Source organism: Bubalus bubalis, chromosome 15 (genome assembly GCF_019923935.1).
Source record: "Bubalus bubalis isolate 160015118507 breed Murrah chromosome 15, NDDB_SH_1, whole genome shotgun sequence".
NCBI lineage: Eukaryota > Metazoa > Chordata > Mammalia > Artiodactyla > Bovidae > Bubalus > Bubalus bubalis.
The window spans coordinates 36603031-36628489 of record NC_059171.1 but is presented as its reverse complement, the minus strand read 5'-3'; the positions used below and the strand labels follow the sequence as shown (position 1 = coordinate 36628489).

At 40.8% G+C, this 25459-nt stretch overlaps 1 long non-coding RNA gene across 8 annotated transcripts in view; it reads right to left on the bottom strand.

Annotated features, from left to right (window-relative positions):
* LOC102413604 overlaps nucleotides 1-25459 on the bottom strand; it is a 347952-nt gene that overhangs the window by 218666 nt on the left and 103827 nt on the right. For 5 of the 8 annotated variants that reach the window (XR_006544733.1, XR_006544734.2, XR_003103454.2 and 2 more), the window contains one exon: nucleotides 1096-1205. The exons of 2 other annotated variants lie outside the window; for them this stretch is intronic. This is a non-coding gene — a long non-coding RNA (uncharacterized LOC102413604). Of the gene's footprint in view, nucleotides 1-687; nucleotides 690-1095; nucleotides 1206-25459 lie in introns of all 8 variants that reach the window. One more of the 8 variants, XR_006544735.1, reaches the window with a different exon arrangement.

Sequence of the window (25459 nt, the reverse complement as noted above, 5' to 3'; positions counted from 1 at the left end):
TCGGCTCCAGTCCATGGGCTCACAAAGACTAGGATATGACTGAGTGACTGACTCCTAGACTCAATTCTTTATTGGTGAATTTAAAACATGACAGCTGGAATTTAAAGCATAGGGAAAGAAAAAACATGTAGTCCAAATGGTCGGTTATTGAAATTAACTCTATAACAAAGGAACCTCAGTGTGGGGAGATGACCGGGCTCTTTATCCAACTGTATGGCTGGCTTGTGTTTATTCTAGATAGCCAACTTTGAAGTGGAAGCCTCAGCAATCAAAGCTTAAGGCAGGCACTTGCATTATAAGATGAAAAGCCAGCCATCAGGTCTTATGATACATACATAATTTCTTCAATTTTTTAAATGGAAACAACAACAAAAAAGAAACTTAAGGAAACAAGTAATGGATTAGTCATTTTAACTGCATTGCATATTTTTAAAGGGAAAAAATGTATACCTACATATTGATCTCTTGTAGTAACGACTAATAGTTCCAAAGAATTACAGTTCCTGTTTTTCTAGCTTTAACATTCTACAGATTTGTCAATGATTTTGTCAAAGTCATTTTTTTTCACATATTTATGTTCAAGACAATGTCGACTTTTTTTGGTCAATCTGTGCTCACTGATAGTTGATGGAAGAACACATTTAACGTCATAAAATTTCTTTCACATGAAACAAGAGACATAAAAACAGCTAAGAAAATTTAATCTAAAACAGGGCAAAGTTTCATAAAAATACTATTTCAAAATAAATTTCATAAAATGTGTACTGTCCACGTCTTTATTTCTTTGGTATCAATTTGAATTATTCCAAATTTTTTACAGTCAAAAAAGTTCCACTAAAATACTTTCATCAGGAATCCATCTTAAATTTCTATTATATTTAGTAAAAACTTCTAAGTTTTTCTTTTGCTTTAGAATCAATGTCTAGAACTTAGTGGAAATGATTAGGATATTTAAACATTGCCTTGTTATTTTTCCAACAATGTAAGATGAATATCTTTTGTTATTTCTCTGGGTATTTTTCATCGAATTTGATTCATTTTTCTAGGTAAATGTCCAAATTCCTTACATCTGGCATAGAGAATAGGCTTTCTCACCATTGCTGTGCACCAATCTTCAGGGAAAAAGTTTGGAACTTGCTGCTGTCAGTACATCATTAAATGGATTCTGGCTGTGTGCAAATATTTTTATGGCTGGTTTCTTCACACTAGAAAATATATAATCAGGAACAAAAATCACATACTGCTATCTTTGTTTATTTCAAATGCACTGTTTAAATGCAGAAATATATAGCACCGTGGGAGTTGGAAACACAAACTGCTAAAGGAGGAAGCTCCAAGGATTATAAACCATTAGGAATTTCTTCTGGAAATGAGCTTGGTGGCCAAGTCCACATGTGTCAGAGGCCAACTGCAGAGCTGGGCGTTCTCTGAATTAACTTTCGTATATAACCCAATGTTTATTAAAGAGATGGAAATGTGCTCATTTGAAACATAAATATATGTTACTGAAAACTCAGCAGTGATCATGGCAAATGCTTGTAAAGTAGACCAGAAAAATACTCTTTTTTTTTTTTTCTGGATGGTGCTTAAGAACTGCTAGGCATGGTGGTAATTTAAACACAGACAAAGCTGAGTCAGTGTGGTTATGCTTTTAAATTCTTTACAGGTAATGCAGTCTCGATTGTCTGTAGCCCAAGTGGAGGGTGTATCCCAGTCTTTGATCAAATACAGATGGATCATCATGTCACTCTCCACTTACTGAAATGGAGAATACGCAAACCCTCAACCAACTTAGAACGTCGAGCCAGGAGGCTGCTCGTGCCTCTTACGGATGCCTTCATGCTTAAACCTGTACCATTTTTATCACGATTTGTGGATAGTTTTGTCAGTAGGTATTCTACGATCTCTTTTAAAATTTGCATCAGAAACAACAGTCCTGATTTCAATAGCTCACTGGGAAATGAAAGCTATGCAGAAATCCCTGGCCTATGTAGTCCATTGCTATGAGATTCAAGGCTTCTCCCTAACCCTGGATGTGTCCATCTTCCTTAAACAGGGCTCTGGTCCCACACCTTTCTTGGTGAGACACCGTCAAAACACAAACCCAATATAAACAGAGACAAAATGTGCCTTTTCCTCAGATACAGAAGCCACACAGCAGGTGGAGAAATAGGAATGTCCTCCCGATGCCATGTAACCCCTACATCTGTCCCAAAGCTGGCACACCTTCTAGAAAAAAAGAGAGGCAACCATTTAACTGGTGGGAATGGAAGAATGGCCCAGACCAGCTGGGTTGGGGGACAGGAATTCCAGAAAGCATGATGACGTTGAAGCTGGTATAACAGAATTACGTGCAATGTCTTCCTTCTGGCTGAAGAAAAAGCAGTGTTCTTCCAAACAGAATGCCTTTGAAAATGCCCTCTCTATAGAAGAAAGTAAAGTTCTAAAATTTCTAATTTCGCTTCCAAGTTTCTTCTATTTTTCCCTACCCTCTCCAGCCACCCAGAGCTCAGCTAATCCTCCCCAAAATAAAATATTTCTGCAGTTGTTCCCAGCCTTATTCTCTTGGCCATTATGTTTTCATGCCAGCTCCTCAACTATGATTATATTGATCCATGTAACAGTAAAAGAAAGCCCCAAATGAGTCCAAGACCTTGGGATGTTCACCTCATAGCTCATTTTGACAGATTTATTTAAGAAGTTGTGTGTGTGTGTGTTTTAACTCAGTTTTGTTTCCTTTTCCAACTAAGTATATCCTCAGCATCAAGGCCAAATTTATAGACTTATGTAGTGGATTCCCTGGAATTAGTCTCCATGTATGTTCCGCCTTGTCCCAAGGTACAGACTGTACCAGACCCTCCCTCTGTGAACTGGACAAACTCCTGGCTTCTAATGCTGCGCCTAATGCCAAAACGCAGTGTGGTGTGACTGCCATCTGCTGGCGTGGTGCTGACATTACAGCATAGACCACCGTGCACTAATCAGGTGACTCTTGTTTGAAATCAAAAGCTTTCTCTGAACAAATGAAAAACAAGTTTCCTCAATCTAGCTTCAACACACACACAAATATTTACACTGGAAAAGCTGAAGAATTATAGAAATTTTTTTTATGGAAGACTTCCAAGTGAGAATCATACTCTGAGGAAATGGGATTACAGACTACTTACCTCCTCACCCAGGGGGACTCCATCACCAAAAACCTAGAAGCCAAACCTCATCAACTCGACAGTGTGATTCTACCTTGTGAAGCCTGTTATGGGCTGATATCAAGTCCTATAAGAAGTGAAATCTTCCCTCAGATACTGACAATTAAAATAGCTTCTTTCCCTTTAAAGAAAATAAAATGTTTCTTACAATCCAAATGACTGAAACATAAACATTGACATTGAGGGAGGGGACAGGTGAATTCTTTTCTCATTACAAAAGCCATTCTCCAAGGTTTAAGAGTAAGAATCATGCTTAAGAAATGTTGACACAAGCTCACCCTTGAAGCAAGAGCCAGGCACTTCTGCTCAATTCTTTTTTTCTTTTTCCAACTCTTATCTTCAGGATTCATGGAACTGCACAATTCATGGCCATGAAAGCCAAATTCCTATGGCTGACTTCAATGGGTGTTGCCATTTTTTTTTAGGGCAAAGAATGGGACCATGTGTGATTGGGAATAGAATTCACAACCGCTGGGAGGACTTTCCCAGAGAGAATACCCCCTATAGTAGAATGCAATTGAACTTCTTGGAAGGATCCTACTCATTGCAGAAGCAACACATTCACTACCAAAGGCAACGGCTGCCATTAATCAACATAAATTTCTACATTAAAGGCCATGGGAACCAAGATAAATTTCACGTTTTACAAAACTAAAGGATTCAATAAGTACTAGATTTTTACATTATATGAATGCGATTTATCCTGTCCCCAAAGCCCCAGCTCCCGTTGCTCACCCCCTAAATGCATGGAGCTATCCTACACCTCTTATGCCCTCACTCATCACATCCAACCCATCTCCATGTCTTAGCAGCTGGATCTCAAAAGCCAAATCTGTTCATATCTCTCCAGATCCACATGGACCATCTTAATCCAATTGATGATTATATTCCTTGGGAGGTGCAGCCATCAGGTGCTAAATGGGCATTGTGTCCATTCTTGCCCTTCTATCCTCAACTCTCAGCTGTGCAGTTGGAGTGATCTCTTTAAAATACAAACCTCCAGGGGTGACAGAGACTAGAACCCAAATGCTGTACCATGGCTTACATGCTTTCTACCATCTGGCCTCTAGCTCTTCTTTATTCTCTTACCTTTCTCTCTTTCCCTCACTCTTTATACTCTAGCCACTCTGGCCATCTCTGTGTTCTTGCAACTCTCCAAATCTAGCTTCATCTAAGGAGGGGGATTGGCTTCTTCCTCTGCAGGATGTCAGAATGTCACGCCACCAGCAACTTCATTTTATTCAGCTCTCATTGAGGACATCACCACCTCACTTCAACGCTCCTTCCCTGATCACCCTATTGAAATCAGTCCTTCCCTTTGTTTTCTTTGCTTCATATCACTTATCATTATTGACAATTATTGTTGTTCAGTCAATAAGTCGTGTCTGACTCTTTGAACCGGACTGCAGCGTGCAAGGCTACCCTATCCTTGACCGTCTCCTGGAGTTTGCTCAAACCCATGTCCATTGAGTTAGTAATGCCATCCAACCATCTCATCCTCTGTCCTCCCTTTCCGCTCCTGCCTTCAGTCTTTCCCAGAAACATGGTCTTTTCAAACAAGTCAGTTCTTTGCATCAGGTGGCCAAAGTATTGGAGCTTCAGCTTTAGCATCAGTCCTTCCAATGAATATTCAGAGTTGATTTCTTTTAAGATTTAGTGGTTTGATCTCCTTGCAGTCTGAGGAACTCTCAAGAGTCTTCTCCAGCATCACAATTTGAAAGCATCAATTCTTCAGTGCTCAGCCTTCTTTACGTTCAACTCTCACATTCATACATGACTACTGGAAAAATTATAGCTTTGACTATATGGACCTTTCTTGGCAAAGTAATGTCTCTGCTTTTGAATATGCTATCTAGGTTGGTCATAACTTTCCTTCCAAGGAGTAAGCATCTTTTAATTTCATGGCTGCAGTCACCATCTGCAGTGATTTTGGAGCCCAAGAAAATAAAGTCTGTCACTGTTTCCATTGTTTCCCCATCTATTTGCCATGAAGGGATGAGACATTACTTTGCCAACAAAGGTCCGTCTAGTCAAGGCTATGGTTTTTCCAGTGGTCATATATGGATGTGAGAGTTGGACTGTGAAGAAAGCTGAGGGCCGAAGAATTGATGCTTTTGAACTGTGGTGTTGGAGAAGACTCTTGAGAGTCCCTTGGACTGCAAGGAGATCCAACCAGTCCATTCTGAAGGAGATCAGCACCGGGATTTCTTTGGAAGGAATGATGTTAAAGCTGAAACTCCAGTACTTTGGCCACCTCATGCGAAGAGTTGACTCATTGGAAAAGACTCTGATGCTGGGAGGGATTGGGGGCAGGAGGAGAAGGGGACGACAGAGGATGAGATGGATAGATGGCATCACTGACTCGACGGACATGAGTCTGAGTGAACTCCGGGAGTTGATGATGGACAGGGAGCCTGGCGTGCTGGGATTCATGGGGTTGCCAAGAGTCAGACACAACTGAGTGACTGAACTGAACTGAACTAAACTGATGGGACCGGATGCCATGATCTTAGTTTTCTGAATGTTGAGCTTTAAGCCAGTTTTTTCACTCTCCTCTTTCACCTTCATCAAGAGGCTCTTTAGTTCGTTCCTCTTTGCTTTCTGCCATAAGGGTGGTGTCATCTGCATATCGGAGGTTATTGATATTTCTCCTGGCAATCTTGATTCCAGCTTGTGCTTCTTCCAGCCCAGCGTTTCTCATGATGTACTCTGCATATAAGTTACTATCACAAGGTAAATTCATGAGACCTACCTTGCTGTTCTGTTTGACATAGTATCCTCAGTACCTAGACCAGACCTGTGTGCATGAAAACTTAATAAACGTTTGGCAAGTGAATGAATGTGTACACACTGTGTATGTAATTATCCTTGCTCATAATCAGACTTTTCTCTTATATAGAATAACTGGAACTTTTTAGGTTGAGGCTCAAGTTGGATACAAAAGAAAAGAGGTTCTGATATCAACAACCCTGGGTTGGTATCATAGGTCCAGGGTACCCAGTATCAGACTCTAAGGAAGGATTCACATGCAAGTGGTCATTTAAGGATGACATCCCAGGAAAGACTTGTAAGAGATCAAAAGATGTAAAACAGAGAAGCGCTGGAAGCCAAGCATAGTGGTGAAACTCAGGCAAAAGAAAAAAAAAAAAAAAAAAGAGGCGCTCTGGGGTGGAAGTTAAGCTTCAGGATCATCCCCAACCCGAGGCAAGGGAGCTGGGCTTTTTTCGTTCCTCCTGAGCAGGCACTGATGCAGGACTGCTGGGGGGATGCAAACGTCAGGGCCCTGCTGGGTCTCCAGCTCACAGGCAAGGCAACTCCAGTAGCACCCGGCTCCACCACTCCATAGCAGCCTGACCCGGGGAGCTGAGTACCGTCCCTAAGCACGAATTTAAATGAGCTCCAATATGAGTAACATTCCCAACAGAAAAATTCTTGGAATTTATTGAGATAATGCTTCCTTGGTGGCTCAGACAATAAAGAATCTGCCTGCAATGCAGGAGACCCGGGTTTGATCCCTGGGTCGGGAAGATCCCCTGGAGAAGGAAATGGCAACCCACTCCAGTATTCTTGCCTGGAGAATCCCATGGACAGAACAGCCTGGCAAGCTACAGTCCATGGGGTTGTAAAGAGTCAAACACAACTGAATGACTTACACACACACACACACACACACACACACACACACACAATTGCATATAATGCATTTACCTAACACCAAAAATACAGAGAGAACTTGGAGGACAGCTATTATTCAAGATTTGGGTCTTAGGCAATTTGGTTTTGGTTTTAAGGCAATTTGGAGATTAGAAGGGATGTCTAGGAAGTGAAAATATTACATAAGAATAAAAGCTAAACAATAACTCTGGTATCTCATCCAGCCCTATGCATAAAAATTTAAAAGAGAAGTGAAGAATACTGGATAGTAGATTTAACAGAAAAGAAAAAGAAGAATCAGTGCACTTATATGAAGACACAATGTTCACTTCTCACTTAACACTATCCCTTTAAAACTTCTGTTGATGTCCTTTAGGATCCTGGAATATTCACAGAAAGAAAGCACAAACTTTTGGACATATAGGAGGTAAATGATTCACCAATTTTCAGCGCCCTGAGAATAAGAGAAATGGGTACTAACACAGTGAAAAGAAATGGGCTCAGTCACCTAATGGCATCCCACACCAGTACTCTTGCCTGGAAAATCCCATGGATGGAGGAGCCTGGTGGGCTGCAGTCCATGGGGTCGCGAAGAGTCGGATACGACTCAGCAACTTCACTTTCACTTTTCACTTTCATGCACTGGAGAAGGAAATGGCAACCCGCTCCAGTGTTCTTGCCTGGAGAATCCCAGGGACGGGGGAGCCTGGTGGGCTGCCGTCTATGGGGTCACACAGAGTCGGACACGACTGAAGCGACTTAGCAGCAGCAGCAGCAGTCATCTAAAATATTTTTTAATTGGGGTATAGCTGCTTTACAATTTTGTAGAATGAAGTGAATTAGCTATATAAGCACATATATCCACTCCCTCTTGAGCTCCCTGCCACTCCCCATCCCACCCCTCTAGGTCATCAGAGAGCACCGAGCTGAGCTCCCTTTGCTATACAGCAGCTTCCCACTAGCTAGTTGTTTTATATATGGCACTGCTCATGCATCAATCCTAATCTCCCAATTCACTGCCTCCCTACCATGGCCACACATCCACTCCCTGTATCTGCATCTCTGCTCCTGCCCAGCTAACAGGTTCATCTGTACTCTTCCTGATTCCACATGTATGTGTTAATGTATGGTGTTTGTTTCTTATGTTTGCACTGAGAGAAACTACAAAGGGTTATTGGCCACATTTTGGATTCATCAGCATGTATAGTCAAAAAAAATCTCATTGATCCTACAGAGAAAACAGCCTGGAGCATCTTCAACCCCACATGTAGCCAGAGCCTGTCCACTGGATAACATGAGGGGATTCTACAAGCTGTCAGCTTCACAGGAAAGTAAATGAGCTTTACTTGCCATTTTTGTATCAATGATGGTGACATCTGTTTAATAAGCTTGGGTAAATCTTTTAATAAATGTTAAAGTTTGGACCTGGGTCCAATCAGGAGAAACTACCAAAGCCCCAAACTGGTGGAATTAAGAGCACATGGACATGTGGGGGATTTGCTTCTCCCACCACAGAGCCTTGGGCCTGTAGAGAGAAACTTGATGAGATGCAAATGTGTCCACATCACTTCCCTGCTTCAGACAGCTGTGAATATCAAGTAATGTGTGTGAGGCATTTAACAGTGTCGGGCACACAGTCAGAATCTAATGTGTTATTATTTTATCATTCCTATTTTTACAGCTGTTAAAAAATGAGGATTACAGAGGCTTTAAAAAAAATTCCCAAAGGTTAGAAGGTTAATAATTTGCAAAGCTAGAATTCAAATCCCTAGAATTTTTGATACAAAAACTCATGGTCTTATTTATCTTTCTAATAAAGTTGTTTAAAATCTGCGGTATTAGTTAGGGTTCTCCAGAGAAACAGGATGTACATATCCAGATAGATAACTAGGTAGGTATACAGATATACAGATGGATGCACACACATAAGGGCTTCCCAGGCACAGTGGTAAAAACCCACTTGCCAATGCAGGAGAGCTGAGACACGGGTTCAGTCCCTGGGTTGGGAAGATCCCCTGGAGGAGGGCATGGCAACCCACTCTAGTATTCTTGATTGGAGAATCCCCCATGTACAGAGGAGCCTGGTGGCCTACAGTCCGTGGGGTTGCAAAGAGTTGCACACAACTAAAGTGACTTGGCACACACACACATGTACACACATAAATGTGTATACACACACACATATATATGTGTGTGTATATACACACACACACACATACATACATAGAAAAGGGCTTCCCTGGTAGCTCAGTTGGTAAAGAATCTGCCTGCAGTGTTGGAGACCTGGGTTCAATCCCTGGGTCCCTAACCCTAACCCTAACCCTAACTGGAGGAAGGCATGGCAACCCACTCCAGTATTCTTGCCTGGAGAATTCCATGGACAGAGGAACCTGGTGAGCTACAGTCCACAGGGTCACACAGCGTTGGATATGACTGAAGTGACTTGGCATGCACACACATACACACACATAGAAAAAGAGGGAGAGACAGAGAAAGAGAGACAAGGAGACTTATTTTAAGGAACTGGCTTACGAGACTCAGGGGCTAAGTCCAAAAGCTGTGGAACAGGCTGACAGGCTGAAAATTCTGACGAGAGCTGATGCTGCAGCCTTGAGTCCAAAGACAGCCTGGAGGCAGAGCCCTTCCTCCACAGGAACTCAAGGTCTGCTCTTACAACCTTCAGCTGATTGGATGAGGCCCACCCACATTACCAGTACCGTCTGCTTTCCTTAAATTTGACAGACTTAAACGTGAATCACATCTTTATAAAAAACACCTTTAGAGCAATCTTCATTGATATTTGGAAAACAACCAGGCACTACAGCCTAGTCAAGTTGACATAAAAATTCACCACATGAGACATCAGATGCAAATACGATGCATGGGAAAAAAGAATATTTATTAAACAGTATGCTTCATGGACAACAGCATACTATGCTTTGCTTTTCTGTTCCTTTTATGTTTTTTCCCACATTTGATGAACGGGCTGAGGGAGATGCTTAGAAGGTTTCACTCAATCTATTAACAAAGGAAAACTCTAGAAAAACTGAGAAAGAAAGAAGAGGGGCCCCTGCGGTTTTTACAGACAACACTACTTCTGCCAGAGCATAGTATTTGTGCAGTGGTAAAGAATCTGTCTGCCAATGCAGGAGACTCAAGAGACACAAGTTCGATCCCTGGGTCGGGAAAGTAGGAAATGGCAACCCACTCCAGTATTCTTGCCTGGAAAATTCCATGGGCAAAGGCACCTGGCAGGCTACAGTCCATGGGGTTGCAAAGAGTCAGACAAGACTGATCACACACACACATGGAGCTTGTGAAGTGCTGCGAGATGACTCTGGCTGTCTTTGATGGCCATACACCCCTGAGGGTGAACACTCCTTCGATCACACAGAAAATGAGTGCTCACATCTCTATCATGATTCACCATCCTTCTGTTTATTTTTAATATATGTTTCTAAGATTAAATTTGTGAATTTTCCTCCTCCACAGGCTTTTGAAGCTTCCCTTATATTCTATCGGTGACGGAACAAAAGAATAAATTGAATTAGATGGCACCATGCAGTTAGGGATGCCTGAACCTCACAATTCCTACATTATTTTCTGGGAATTTGAAACTTATGACAGTCACTCAAATCAAGAAGCAATGTGTTGCTTGTACGTGAGGCCCCAAATAGCCTACTCTGTTTTTAACTAGTAAAGAAAAACATAAGTTGTTTGAAATGACAGAAATTGATTTAGAATGGGGTAGTAACACTGATTCGGAGAAGGCAATGGCACCCCACTCCAGTACTCTTGCCTGGAAAAATCCATGAACAGAGGAGCCTGGTAGGCTGCCGTCCATAGGGTCGCTGAGAGTTGAACACGACTGAGCGACTTCACTTTCACGTTTCACTTTCATGCATTGGAGAAGGAAATGTCAACCCACTTCAGTGTTCTTGCCTGGAGAATCCCAGGGACGGGGGAGCCTGGTGGGCTGCCATCTATTGGGTAACACAGAGTCGGACACGACTGAAGCGACTTAGCAGCAGAAGCAGCAGCAGTAACACTGATTACTTATTTTAACACTCCAAGTGAAAGAGGGAATCATTTTTGTTGATGGTTGCACAACGTGCCATTTTTGAAGTGGCATCACATGACTTAGGGCATGGGTGGAATAGAAATAGCCCGTGGTTTTCAAAGCCACGTTAAGGCATGGTGTTGTATCAGGTAGCCTAATAATTTAAATAGGTTTTAATATGTGTTTACAGGTGATTCTGAGCTCTGCCTGAGGAAACATGGTAGCAACACCACTTACACCCTCATTCTCTGTTGCCTTCTAGGCAATTTCATCCTGGCTCCCTAATATGCATCCCCTCTCAAAAAACAAAAGCCCTAAACTGAACTAGACTCCCACATCTTTCTTCAAAGGCAACTTAGTAAATACCGATTGTTGCCTCAGTTCTCCCAATAAAGTCCCACAAATGGCTGAACAAAAAATCCTTCCAATCATAAACATTATTTCTCTAAGAATTACACTAGATTCTCCTTTCTCCATCCAATTACCTTCCCTGAGATGTTTCTGTAACTTATGTTAGTCAGAGCTAGATCAGAGAAGCAGGACCATTAGGAAATTTATATAATAAGAGACTTATAGGCGGAGAATGCGATGGCACCCCACTCCAGTACTCTTGCCTGGAAAATCCCATAGATGGAGGAGCCCGGTGGGCTGCAGTCCATGGGGTAGCTAAGAGTCGGACACGACTGAGCGATTTCACTTTCACTTTTCACTTTCATGCATTGGAGAAGGAACTGGCAACCCACTCCAGTGTTCTTGCCTGGAGAATCCCAGGGATGGGGGAGCCTGGTGGGTTGCCGTCTATGGGGTTGCACAGAGTCAGACACGACTGACGTGACTCAGCAGCAGCAGACTTATAGAAGGGGTTTAATCTTAAACAAATGTGGGTTGAAGAATCTATTAAGCTATGGCTTCTGCAGCAAGGGGAGGCAGCCAGTGCATTCGGGAATGGAAGAAGGATGAGAAGTGAGGCAAGTAAGCTGAAAAAGATCCTTACAGGAATGGGCTGGGACACAGGAGAATGGCTGTAAAACTGCATCAGACTGGCACTGCCACTGAGCCTCCGACCTGGATCATGGGAATGATTTGAAAGAGAAGCTGGTGCCTGTTTTCATGCAGCTAAATCTACACCTGACCCAGGAGTCAGAGAAGCTGAAAGTGGGGTCTGGCTGCAGTACTGGATGTGGCACTAGAAGGGTGGGAAGCAGTGGGAGTGGGAGGGAGGTTCAAGAGAGAGGGGACATATGTATACTTACGGTTGATTCACATTGTTGTACAGCAGAAACCAACACAACATTGTAAAGCAGTTAGCCTCCAATTTAAAATATATATATTTTTGAAGAAGTGTCAGCAGATAGATAACAACTCGCCTGGGATGCAACACTTTGTACCATCCTGAGCATAAACTGAATATTGCTGTTCCTTCCACCTTCCAAATCTTGTGTGAAACATCTTTTATGGCTCACCCCAGCCCAGAGCTGTACACAAAGGGAATTCTGGGAACTGTAGTTCCTAAAGAGCTACATTAACACTCTGAATCTGCCACATATGTCTTTCTTTTTTTTTTTTTTTTTAATTTTATTTTATTTTTAAACTTTACATAACTGTATTAGTTTTGCCAAATATCAAAATGAATCTGCCACAGGTATACATGTGTTCCCCATCCTGAACCCTCCTCCCTTCTCCCTCCCCATTCCATCCCTCTGGGTCGTCCCAGTGCACCAGCCCCAAGCATCCAGTATCGTGCATCGAACCTGGACTGGCAACTCGTTTCATACATGATATTTTACATGTTTCAACGCCATTCTCCCAAATCTTCCCACCCTCTCCCTCTCTCTCAGAGTCCATAAGACTGTTCTATACATCAGTGTCTCTTTTGCTGTCTCGTACACAGGGTTATTGTTACCATCTTTCTAAATTCCATATATATGCGTTAGTATACTGTATTGGTGTTTTTCTTTCTGGCTTACTTCACTCTGTATAATAGGCTCCAGTTTCATCCACCTCATTAGAACTGATTCAAATGTATTCTTTTTAATGGCTGAATAATACTCCATTGTGTATATGTACCACAGCTTTCTTATCCATTCATCTGCTGATGGACATCTAGGTTGCTTCCATGTCCTGGCTATTATAAACAGTGCTGCGATGAACATTGGGGTACACGTGTCTCTTTCCCTTCTGGTTTCCTCAGTGTGTATGCCCAGCAGTGGGATTGCTGGATCATAAGGCAGGTCTGTTTCCAGTTTTTTAAGGAATCTCCACACTGTTCTCCATAGTGCCTGTACTAGTTTGCATTCCCACCAACAGTGTAAGAGGGTTCCTTTTTCTCCACACCCTCTCCAGCATTTATTACTTGTAGACTTTTGGATCGCAGCCATTCTGACTGGTGTGAAATGGTACCTCATAGTGGTTTTGATTTGCATTTCTCTGATAATGAGTGATGTTGAGCATCTTTTCATGTGTTTGTTAGCCGTCTGTATGTCTTCTTTGGAGAAATGTCTATTTAGTTCTTTGGCCCATTTTTTGATTGGGTCATTTATTTTTCTGGAGTTGAGCTGTAGGAGTTGCTTGTATACTCTGGAGATTAGTTGTTTGTCAGTTGCTTCATTTGCTATTATCTTCTCCCATTCTGAAGGCTGTCTTTTCACCTTGCTAATAGTTTCCTTTGATGGGCAGAAGCTTTTAAGGTTAATTAGGTCCCATTTGTTAATTTTTGCTTTTATTTCCAATATTCTGGGAGGTGGGTCATAGAGGATCCTGCTGTGATGTATGTCAGAGAGTGTTTTGCCTATGTTCTCCTCTAGGAGCTTTATAGTTTCTGGTCTTACGTTTAGATCTTTAATCCATTTTGAGTTTATTTTTGTGTATGGTGTTAGAAAGTGTTCTAGTTTCATTCTTTTACAAGTGGTTGACCAGATTTCCCAGCACCACTTGTTAAAGAGATTGTCTTTAATCCATTGTATATTCTTGCCTCCTTTGTCAAAGATAAGGTGTCCATATGTGCGTGGATTATCTCTGGGCTTTCTATTTTGTTCCATTGATCTATATTTCTGTCTTTGTACCAGTACCATACTGTCTTGATGACTGTGCCACATATGTCTTATCAATTGGTACCCCAGGAAAATTCGTGGCTGACCCATCCATGAACCTATCAGAAACTAAAGTTTTCATGATGTCAGGATATAAGAGACAATTAGTGATGCAACAAGCTTAGAGTCATCTCAGTCCACACCTGCACTTTACAAATAAGTAAAATGACATCCAATAAGGTGTAGAAACTTGCCCAGTTCTCTTAATTGCTCAGAGGCAATGCAAAAAATCAGCTTACCTGTGCACTATCCATTAGATGTGAATTGAACATGGCATACCAAGCAGTAGAAATTGCCAGACAAGCCTATCCCAGTCTGATGCACCATGCCTCCTTTGAAGGCTGCACAGGGTAATAGATAATACATACGCTGTGGTCTTGGCATTCCTTTTCATTAAAAACAAAATTACTGCATAACCTATGTTTGTTATTTTTGCTTTGGCTTTCACATTTTCCTTAAGCATTATACCTTTAAATGATAACAGGTCATCAAAGAATTCATCTGAGGTATGAAATTTAAATTTCTTTAAAGATTATTTTCTTAATTATTTTTAATGGGTAATGCTTTTGAATAAAAAGTTTAGCCAAATACAACTGAGGTACAGACTATATTAAAGCTAACATTCTAAAGCTTCTGTGTGTGTGTTAGTCGCTCAGTTGTGTCCGACTCTTTGCAACCCCAGGGACTATAGCCCACCAGGCTCCTCAGTCCGTGGGATACTACAGGCAAGAATACTGGAGTGGGTTGCCGTTTCCTCCTCCAGGGGATCTTCCCAACCCAGGGATCGAACCTGGGTCTCCTGCATTGCAGGCAGATTTTAGCCATCTGAGCCAACTAAAGCTTAGTCCAGGAAAAAAAAAATCTACATTATATAAGATTATGAAAATAGTCTTTGGAGTCACACAACTCAAATTTCAAATAAGAGTTCTACTACATATCAGCTATTGAGCCTGCATCAAGTTCCCCAAACTTTAGAAACTGTTTTCTTTTTTGTAAAATATAAAATTGAGTGTTGTGAACATTAAATGAGATAATTCAAGTACAATGTTTACTATATTGCCGGAGGAATAGAAAGAACATTAAAATAGAAGCTATTAATTACTATCATTACTATTGTTATTGCTATAATTGGCACTATTAGTAATGGAATTATACTAATTAATACTAATAATTATTAATTAGTATCACTGATTTAATTAATCATTAAGAGCATGTGGGACCTAAAGAACTGAATTAGCTCATAATAATTTTTATAAGGTTTTTTTAAATTGAAAACAATAGTTTATGTGATTCCTCTAAGAGGTCTTATTAATAAAACTGGGGTTTAATACCAAAAAAGCCTGGTATTTTCAATATAATATCTATTAGAGTTTATTAGATTTCCTAATATAAGAACTGTTAATTGCATGAAATGAAACATATATCTTTGCCAACATCCTGCCTCAAGCTGTTTATCTTCTTTCCATCACTCAGTTTCCTCTTCAAAACTAAGAAATACAGATCAAAACATAACCCTACCTGCTCAGCATCCTCTCTTCAACTGATGTTGGCCACAGATCAAGGGATGTTCTACATGACCCTTTAACATGGGAATAATTTATTCTGAAACTACTGGACCCCCCAAAAGCACCTTTTTCACTCTACAGATAAAAACTGCATGGATACTTGTTTATTAAAAAGTACTTTATCCAAGGCTCCACAAATTTCCCGATTCCCCAAGGTTTCCAAGCCTTCTTGATGTCCTCATCCACTGTCATGCAGGTTTTGACAAAGGTGAAATTGGTTGATTTCAACTTCTGATAGTTCATCCCTCTCCGTGTTCCACTGCTATTTTGAACTATTCACAACCTTTACTTAGACATGTATCAGTCTGCTGACAGCAAATACCAAAGATTTGTTTCTTTTCCATATCATATATCTTTTCCATATCATGTATATCTTGCAAGTTTTCAAGAAGTCTCTGCTCATCTTAGTCATTCAGGGTCCCAAGTTGATGGAACAGGCACCATCTTGAAGATTGCCAATTGCCATGTTGAAGGACGGAGAAGGCAATGGCACCCCACTCCAGTACTTTTGCCTAGAAAATCCCATGGATGGAGAAGCCTGGTAGGCTGCAGTCCATGGGGTCGCTAGAGTCGGACACGACTGAGCGACTTCACTTTCACTTTTCACTTGCATGCATTGGAGAAGGAATTGGCAACCCACTCCAGTGTTCTTGCCTGGAGAATCCCAGGGACGGGGGAGCCTGGTGGGCTGCCAGTCTATGGGGTTGCACAGAGTCAGGACACGACTGAAGCGACTTAGCAGCAGCAGCAGCAGCAGTGTTGAAGGAAAATGAGTTCTGCAGTATCTTGCATCAACAATTAAATACTTGACCCCAAAGTGGCATGCAGAACTTCCTGTAATTCACTGGCCAGAATGATCACACGGCCCCATCTGATTGTAGCACAGTTTGGAAGTACTTAGCCAGAAGGGAGAGAACCAGAAATACCTGGGGAAGCCCTAAAGACTAGCACACCAAATTTCCATTTGATTCCAAACAGCAATATCTTTCTTTTGTTTGAAAAAACTGTGACCTTGAGAAGGCTGTTTACTTATTTTCTGCAGAAAACTTTTGTTGGTAATTCACAGAATATAATCGTTACATGAAGGGTTTCCAAATCAGATAAGTGGCAAGTATATTGATTAAAAGCTCAGGTGTAAGTAAATTTCAGTCTAGAAGAGTTTCTAATGGCAAATCACCACTGAAATCACACACTTGGAGACTTCTACACCCACCCTTGCAATCAAGATGAAAATGAAGATAACCTGGTAACAGACCTATCCAAAGTCCTACAAAGCAGCAGACCCATAGTTTTCAAGAAACTGCCTTCATGATGTATCTTCATTGGCAAAAACTAGATTTGGCCATTCACTTAATTTAGGCATGAGAGTTCCAATTATTGGTCTTGGAACATACATGCTCATGGGAATAACAATCTAAACCAGCACTAAGAGGAGCTGCTAGCCAGAAATGTAGCTATTTAAACTTAAATGAATACATTAGGAATAAATTATATTAAATTAACAATTCAGTTTCTTAGTCACACTAGCTACATTTCAAGTGCTCACTAAGCACATGTAATTAGTGGCTATTGTATAGGAACGGCACAGATATTGAGCATTCCCATCACCGAAGAAAGTTTTATTAAACAAAAGCGAAAAACTCAAAGTGTTAATTGCCCAGTCTCGTCCGACTCTTTGAGACCGTATGAACTACATGTAGCCCACCAGGCTGCTCTGACCATGGAATTCTCCGGGTAAGAATACTGCAGTGGGTTATCTATTCCCTTCTCCAGGGGATCTTCCCAAACCAGGGATCAAACTTGGGTATCCCACATTGCAGGCAGATACTTAACCATCAGAGCCACCAGGGAAGCCCTTTATTAGACAGGTCTGATCTAAATATTTCACTTTTGTGTCTGCAAAGAGTTAAATGTTACCCATTTCCTAAATGACTTATAAGATCTTAAGAAAGGAAATGTAAAGTCCTGACTACAATCAACTAACAGTCCATCTCTAGGGCTGGAACACAAAAGCTGGAGTTCTTGGATGACACTGATTTTATATGCTTTACAGCCTAGTGGCAAAGAGTACTTACATTAACACACAAAAAAGCAATTCAAGGACTTCCCTGATGGTCTGGTGGTTAGGACTTCACCTTCCAGTACAGGTCATGTGGTTTCAACCCCTGGTCGGAGAGCTAAGATCCCCCATGCCTCATGGACAAAAAACCAAAATATAGCACAGAAGCAATACTGCAACAAATTCAATAAAGAGTTTAAAAATGGTCCACATCAAAAAAATCTATTTACAAAAAAAATTTCAAATGCAAGGTCATTCAAGCTAGCAAAGGAAAGCAGAACATCAGAAATAGTGTACAGTTTACTTCATCTCTGCTGCTGCTAAGTCGCTTCAGTTGTGTCCGACTCTGTGCAGCCCCATAGATGGCAGCCCACCAGGCTCCTCCACCCATGGGATTTTCCAGGCAAGAGTACTGGAGTGGGCTGCCATTGACTTCATCTCTACTAACCCTGTATTTTATAATTCCAAGGTGAAATTTAGCCTAAAGGGAAATTCCTGTAAGGTTACCTATATTTTTAGTATGCAAATATTATAGAAAGTCTAGGAATCATAAGTAAGATAGGATAATTTATTTTGATACTCTGTAACGCAAATGTTCGGAGAAGGCAATGGCAACCCACTCCAGTACTCTTGCCTGGAAAATTCCATGGATGGAGGAGCCTGGTAGGCTGCAGTCGATGGCGTCGCTAGGAGTCGGATAGGACTGAGGGACTTCACTTTCACTTTTCACTTTCCTGCATTGGAGAAGGAAATGGCAACCCACTCCAGTGTTCTTGCCTAGAGAATCCCAGGGACGGGGGAGCCTGGTGGGCTGCAGTCTATGGGGTCGCACAGAGTCAGACACAACTGAAGCGACTTAGCAGCAGTAGCAGCAGCAACTCAAATGTTTCCATAAAATTAAGAACATTTGGGACATCCTTCGAGGTACAGGGGTTAAGACTTCATGCTTCCACTGCAAAGGCATGGGTTCAATCCCTGGTGGGAGAACTAAGATCCCTGGTCAGAGAACCAAGATCATGCATGCCGCATGGCATGGCCAAAAAGTAAAATAAATAAAATTTAAAATTACTCGAATTTTAAAAAAGAACATTTTATGACACTCAATAAAAAGGAGGTGAAAGGAAAGAGGCAGATCAGCTTGAGTTGTGAAGACAAAGAGGAGAAGATGAAAGAAGCCCCCACTCTGCTCTTCCTCAGGTATGATACCCATGTGATATGTGTATCTTTCCTCAAGATTGGTATGGTTGGTGACAAAATGATGACCATAGGCCCTGAAAGCATGGATCATGAGAACAATGACCCGGAAGCTGGTCAGGCTTCAATTTCTGGTGTTTTATTCTGGGAACATAATACCCCAAAATTGCCAAATATCCAAGATGTATATTGGTGTACCTCAACTCTTCACTGTCAAACCCCACTATGATGCTCTCTGCTTCTGTTTATTCAGGCTCCCCTTCCTACTTATGCAAAGTCTCTTACATCAGGAAAAAAAAAAAACAAAAAACAAAACTAAGTTCTTCTGCCTCATCAAAGTTTGCCAAGAGATCCAATAACAGGACTGAGATCTAATTATTGACAGCTTAAGTCCCTTACCTGATACGAGCAAAGCCTGAGCAACAGTAAAAATCAAAACATTTCTCTGGATAAGTTTTATTGAACCATGATGATTTTAGGCCAAAATGTATTTGTTCTCTGAAACCTCCACATACTCAATAAGATGACTCCTGTTTTATGCAATTTGGAGAAAAACTAGGAGAATTTTAATCAACAAATTGATATATGGTTTATCTTTTTGCAGCCCAGCTCCTCAAATTATAATCACAAGAGAAACTTTAAGAAATATTCATTAAGCATGAAGCATGCATGTTCAGGTAAAATGTATACTTTTCACTCGAATGAAAATAAAAATGAAAAATTTGCCATTGACTATGAAGTTGTGGCTGTCAGGGATTGTTGGTATGAATACTTGTATTGTTCAGGCATCTGCTGTGACTGGTATTGACTCTACTTCTAAAAGACTGAAACTCGAACACAATGGCTAGGAGTCCATCCTTAGCGTCAAGACTGGAATGCTAAAATAATAGCCATACGCTTTGTTACTGTAACTTTGGAAGAGCTTCCTTATCCCTCCAGGTCTGTTTTCTTGATCATAAGATGCAGAAAGTAATATCCCAGGGTGGTTTTAAGGATTAGACGCAATGGATGCAAAGTCTCTGGCATATGGCAGATGGTCAGTGGATGTTAACTGCTGCTCTTATTCATATTGATTTCCACTCCTGTGTCCATAAGCAAGACAGTGACATGATGGTGGAAATATACCCATGGAAGATGCAGTGACATCATCAGCCTTAGAAGGGGTTAGCACTTGTGCTCAATCATTAGGAACATGCTTCAAGCATTGAAGAAATAAATGGCTCCCGGTATGATGACTTAGTGATAATCAGACCAACATCACATGAAAACTACCCTCAACCCCCATCAACACAGTATAGGAAGGTCTCCCTCACTGAGAGAGAGACTGTCATGTACAGACTTTGGGGGCTTGCTGTGGTGGTGGTGGTGCTGATGGTTCTTAATGTCTTGGATTTGAAATCTGGAAACCAAGGTTTGAACGCTAGCTCTGCCATTCTCAAGTTGTGTGCCCTTAGCTGCTAAGTCAATTAGTCTCACTGAACCTCAGTTTCTTTAGCTATAAAAATGGGGGCTGTTTTAAGCAATATGGTACTTGGATTTTTGAAAGCACTTTGCACATTGTAAATGCTTGTTATAATGCATATTTTTAAAAAGTCACTGGAAAGATGCTACTACAATGCATCTGTGTTATAAGGAGAAGCAACAACTGTCCTTGGATTTCACTGCTTCATCCCAGTAGCCGGCTCTCACTTCATTTATTCCCTCACTCACAAATATGGATGCCTACTACATGCCAGATGTAGCTCCAGAGACTAGACACACAGGAGATGGAGTCTCTCTTCCTGAAACCTACATACTAAATCAGAAAAAAACTAGATTTGTAAATATATGGTCTAACTTCCAGTAATGGTAAGTGCAATGAGGAGAAATAAAGTAGCTTAGGGAGTGGGGTGATCAGAGTTCTCTCTGAAGAAATAACATTTAAAAGCAGAGATTTGAATGAAGTGAGAGAATGAACCATGTGACTACTTCAGGAAGAACCTTCCTGTGCATTGAGGCAGGAGTATAACTGGAATCTTGGAGAAATATCAAAGAAATTGGTGCATCTGACACCTAGTGAGTAAGGCACGGTAGAAGATGAAACTCAGATCATGTAGTATGTGTAAGCTGTAACAGGAAGTTTGGGCGAGGTGGAAAGTACAAAGAACATGGGAGCTGAGGAGGGTGGGGACAGAGGCTCCAGAGGGAGGAGACATATTTGTACTCATGGCTGATTCACATTGTTGATGGCAGAAATCAACACACCACTGTAAAGCAATTATTCTCCAATTAAAAAGTCAAAACAAAACAGAAAAATCTATATTAAATAAAACTTGATATCTATTTTTTAAAAAAGAACATAGGAACTGAGGGAATAGAAGCTTTGGTGAGGAAAGGGAAGGGAGATGGAAGCAATTTCAAGGTGGGCAGAGTGGGAGAAGGGAGATCTGGATACAGGGGCACAGTGGATGGTGCTGGACCACCAGAGCCCTGAGAGTATGGAGTGCACCGGCGTGGGTGCAGACAAAGGCTCCCATTCCCAAGACTAGCCAGTGCCTTTACTGGGGAGTATGATCACTACTGAGAACCAGTTCAACTTTTCCAGAACAATGCTTGGCACACACACAAAGTCAAATAATTTAATATTCACATTTAAAGTGACATTTGTCAGGAGCATGCTCAGTTACTGATGTCAACGTAGAAGAGGCCACAAGAACTCATGATAAGAGAAAAGCAAGAAAGGCTGTGTACAACAGAAATGCTAACAATGTAGTAAATAAATGTTTTTAAGACAAGGTGGCTGTGCCTTTTATTATCGTTATATTCCTAATTTCTCTAGACTACACAGTAGGACTATCCTATCACATATAGGCACACAAAGGTTTGTTAAGTGAATCAAAAGATAAGGAAAGAAGGAAGGAAAGTAGAAAAGAAGAGAAGGGAGAATAAAGGAAAGAATAGATGACACTGGTTTCCTAAGGCTGCTGTAACAAATTACCCAAATTTGGAGTCTGAAAACGACAGAAAGTTATTTTCTAACAGTTCTAGAGACTGGAAGTCCAAAATCAAGAAGCTAGGAGAATCCATACCTCTCTCCTAGCTTCCAGCAGCTGTTGACAACCCAAGCTGTTTCTTGGCTTGTGTCTGCATAATTTCTATCTCTGACTCTGTCTTCATGTGGAAGACATATTTTTATTTCTCTCTGCCATCACTTCTTTTTATAAGGATATATATCATTGGATTTGGGGCCATCCTAATCTCAAGATCCTTAGATTAATCACATCTTGAAGGAATCTTTTTCAAAATAAGTTCACAATCACAAGTTCCAGGTATACATGGCGGGGTGTGGGGAACAATACAACCCACTTGCAGGTGGTGATGTATATTTTTAATATGAGCAAAACTACTAATAGGTCAGATTATCTTATCACAAGCAGTATCAAGGTTATTTCTAAATTGAAAACAGTATGAAAATTTTGTCCTACACAGATACATTTTCAAAAGGAAGGATAATATGTTTTAAAGTATTTTGATATTCTTGAATAAGATTGCTCCAAAAATAGCTAACTAGATTTAGAGGGTGCAATTCTTATTTTAAAAGAAACTGAAGATATTAATTGCTATCTGCACTTTGAAGTGTTCTGCTTTTTGACTGGCCCATTTTAAAACAATTTAAGAATGATTATATTCTAATTTTCATATAAAAAGAACTTGTACAAGCAACAAATGCATGAGAATGAGGTTTTGCAGTAAAATGTTTAATAGTCAATAAATATTAACCCTCACAAGTATGTATTTTCATTCTGAAACAAGTTACATTAACAGTCAGCAAGCATTTGATGGATAACATACATCAACATGATTCTCAGACTGGTAAATGCAACCCCACCCCAAAAAATGAATATCCCACATCCATTCATTAGGTGGTCTCTTCTGCAACTGTGTGATATTCTTTGTATGAATATATATTGTTACATCAAAGTAAAGACTATATATATGTGTATGTGTCTATTTTTCTTTCTGACCTATTATTAAGAGTGTGTAAAAAGAAAATATGGCTAGCATTGATTTCTTAAAACAGAATGGGATCTGCCAGGAATTTGGAGAGGAGAGAGCCTGCGTTATAAAGTCTTGTTCTTTCCTAGGACATTGTCATATTATTCAGTCTCATCTGGGGAAAAGGTCCTTTCTTTGCTCCTACAAGGCGTTACATTCTAAACAGGAAAATGGCAAGTTTGTGACATCTTTTTCACCTCCCTCATGGCAAATGGCAATCAAAAAAAAAGACCACCATCAGAAAGTGCTCTCTCTATATATATAGAGAGAGAAAAACCAGTGCCATAATCAAGGTAGACTTTAAGCAGGGGAATCAAGGCAAAAATATCAGGGAACTGTGGCCAAATGGCCATAATTTATTGAGAATTAAGAACTGGAAGGGAATATAAAGAGTTTGAGAGTGATTCAGACCTAGGAACAGAAATGAAGCTATATCTTATGTGACAAATCTATTTGATTGGCAGTGGTTCCTAGAGAATTGAGTGACACAGATCCTGAGACAAAGTCTACACCAAAGATCCTTTGGTGATCCTTCTGTTGATCAAAAGCCATAAAGCATAAACCTACTCGAACTCCTTTCACCAGCAGAGCATTACATTCTTCCTTGCCAAAGATGTGATGCAACACATATGGACCTAAAGAGGACAGGTAGTGAATGGAGGTAACAAAAGGAGATATACTAACCTTATGCCATTACTAAGCCCTAAAAATTATTTTAACTTAAAATTCTTCCTACTGTAAGATGCTCTTCATATTTAAAGGTGCTGTCCTCCTGGGCACAGAGAGAAGGAATCACCCAGACAGACTGTTCAATGACTCACTCTATCCTGATGAACACCTAGCTACTCTCTAACTTGGAGACATAGTTATTTGCTCTAACGCATTTGAGTTTTTCTCTCCAAATCTAATATACTGAAACAAATGATTCCTCCTTGAAATCCAAAAGAAGCAGTGTCAAATAGAGGCCTGATGTTAAAGAGGAGAGCATTTAAGAAAGGGTGCTAATCAAAAAGGTTTCCCAGGTGATGCTAGTGGTAACGAATCTGCCTACCAATGCAGGAGACACGGGTTTTATCCCTGGGTCAGGAAGATCCCCTGGATGAGGGCATGGCAACCCACTCCAGTATTCTTGCCTGGAGAGTCCCACAGACAGAGGAGCCTGGTGGATGAAAGTCCATGGGGTTGCACAGAGTCAGACACAACTGAAATGACTTAGCCTGCACACGAATCAAAAGAGGAGATCTAATAACCAAAGACATTAACACACAATTCACAAAGGAAGAAAAAAAAATGGCTAACAAAATATGATAGTTTCAATCCAAGAAATGTAAATAAAAATCACTATGAATTTTCTTTGTTTGGCCTATTTTTTTTTTTTTTTTTTTTTTTTTGCTAATATTGAAAAATACTGAGTAGTGAGTACACAAGTGTGAAGACATGCCACTCTGATGTACTGCTGTTGTTGGGAGTTTCTTTGGTACATATTTCCTGAAAAGCAATTTGGCAGTAGATGTGGCATCAATCCAGGGGCAGTTAGGAGAATAGCAGTCACTTGTTCTGAGGCTTATGACACAGCTGGGAGTCTGGGATCATGTAGATCAGGAAGGCCCTTTTCAGGAAACCTGGAGGTGGAGGATCATAAACAAGTCACACCTGATATACCGGGCTCCCGGCCACACTGCAATACGTGGTTCTCCGAAGCATGCCTGAAGACTCTGAGGGCCTGGCTGAGGAGGTCAAAAGTCACAGGCAGAACTCAACTACTGGGCTTCCCTAGTGGCTCAGTGGTAAAGAACACGCCTCCCACGGCAGGAGACACAGGTTCGATCCTTGGTCTAGGAAGATCGCACGAGCTGTGGTGCAACGAAGCTCCCGTGCCACAACTATTGTGTCCAAGCTCTAGAGCCCAGAAACCGCAACTACCGAGCCTGTGAGCTCTAGAGTCCGTGCTCTGCAATGAGAGAAGCCACCCCAACGAGAAGACCATGCACGGCAACTTAGAGAATAGCCCCCACTCTCCATGGCTGGAGAAAAGCCCTCAGAGCAACAAAGGCCCAGCACAGTGAAAAATAAATAAATAAAAATTAAAAAACCCTACTACTGGGAAAAAAAAAAAAAAAACCTATACTACTGAGTCAGTAGTACTGTGTCAGTCTTTAGCTGACCCAGAGAACCATGGCTCTTCCTTAATTTGTGAATTCTAAACAAATCCCTAACTCAAGAGAATCTGGGATACATACTTGCTGGGCTTTAAGATCCTTTGTTCCATAGTTAAACTTGGAAGTGTAGGTATAGGGAATATCTATCACCTATTTTGAGATATTAATATTTTGAATCTTTCTATTATTGAATCAGTGATTCCTCCTCTAGGAATTTAAATTGAAAATTAATGGATGCAAGTCTATAATATATATTGAGTATGTTCATCACAGCATTGTTTATAATGGAGAAACAATAGTAACTATATAATTATCCATCAATAAAGGATTATTTACATCCACATAGCAGAGGAAGCAGAGATCAAATTGCCAACATCCGTTGGATCATCGAAAACGCAAGAGAATACCAGAAAAGCATCTACTTCTGATTTATTGACT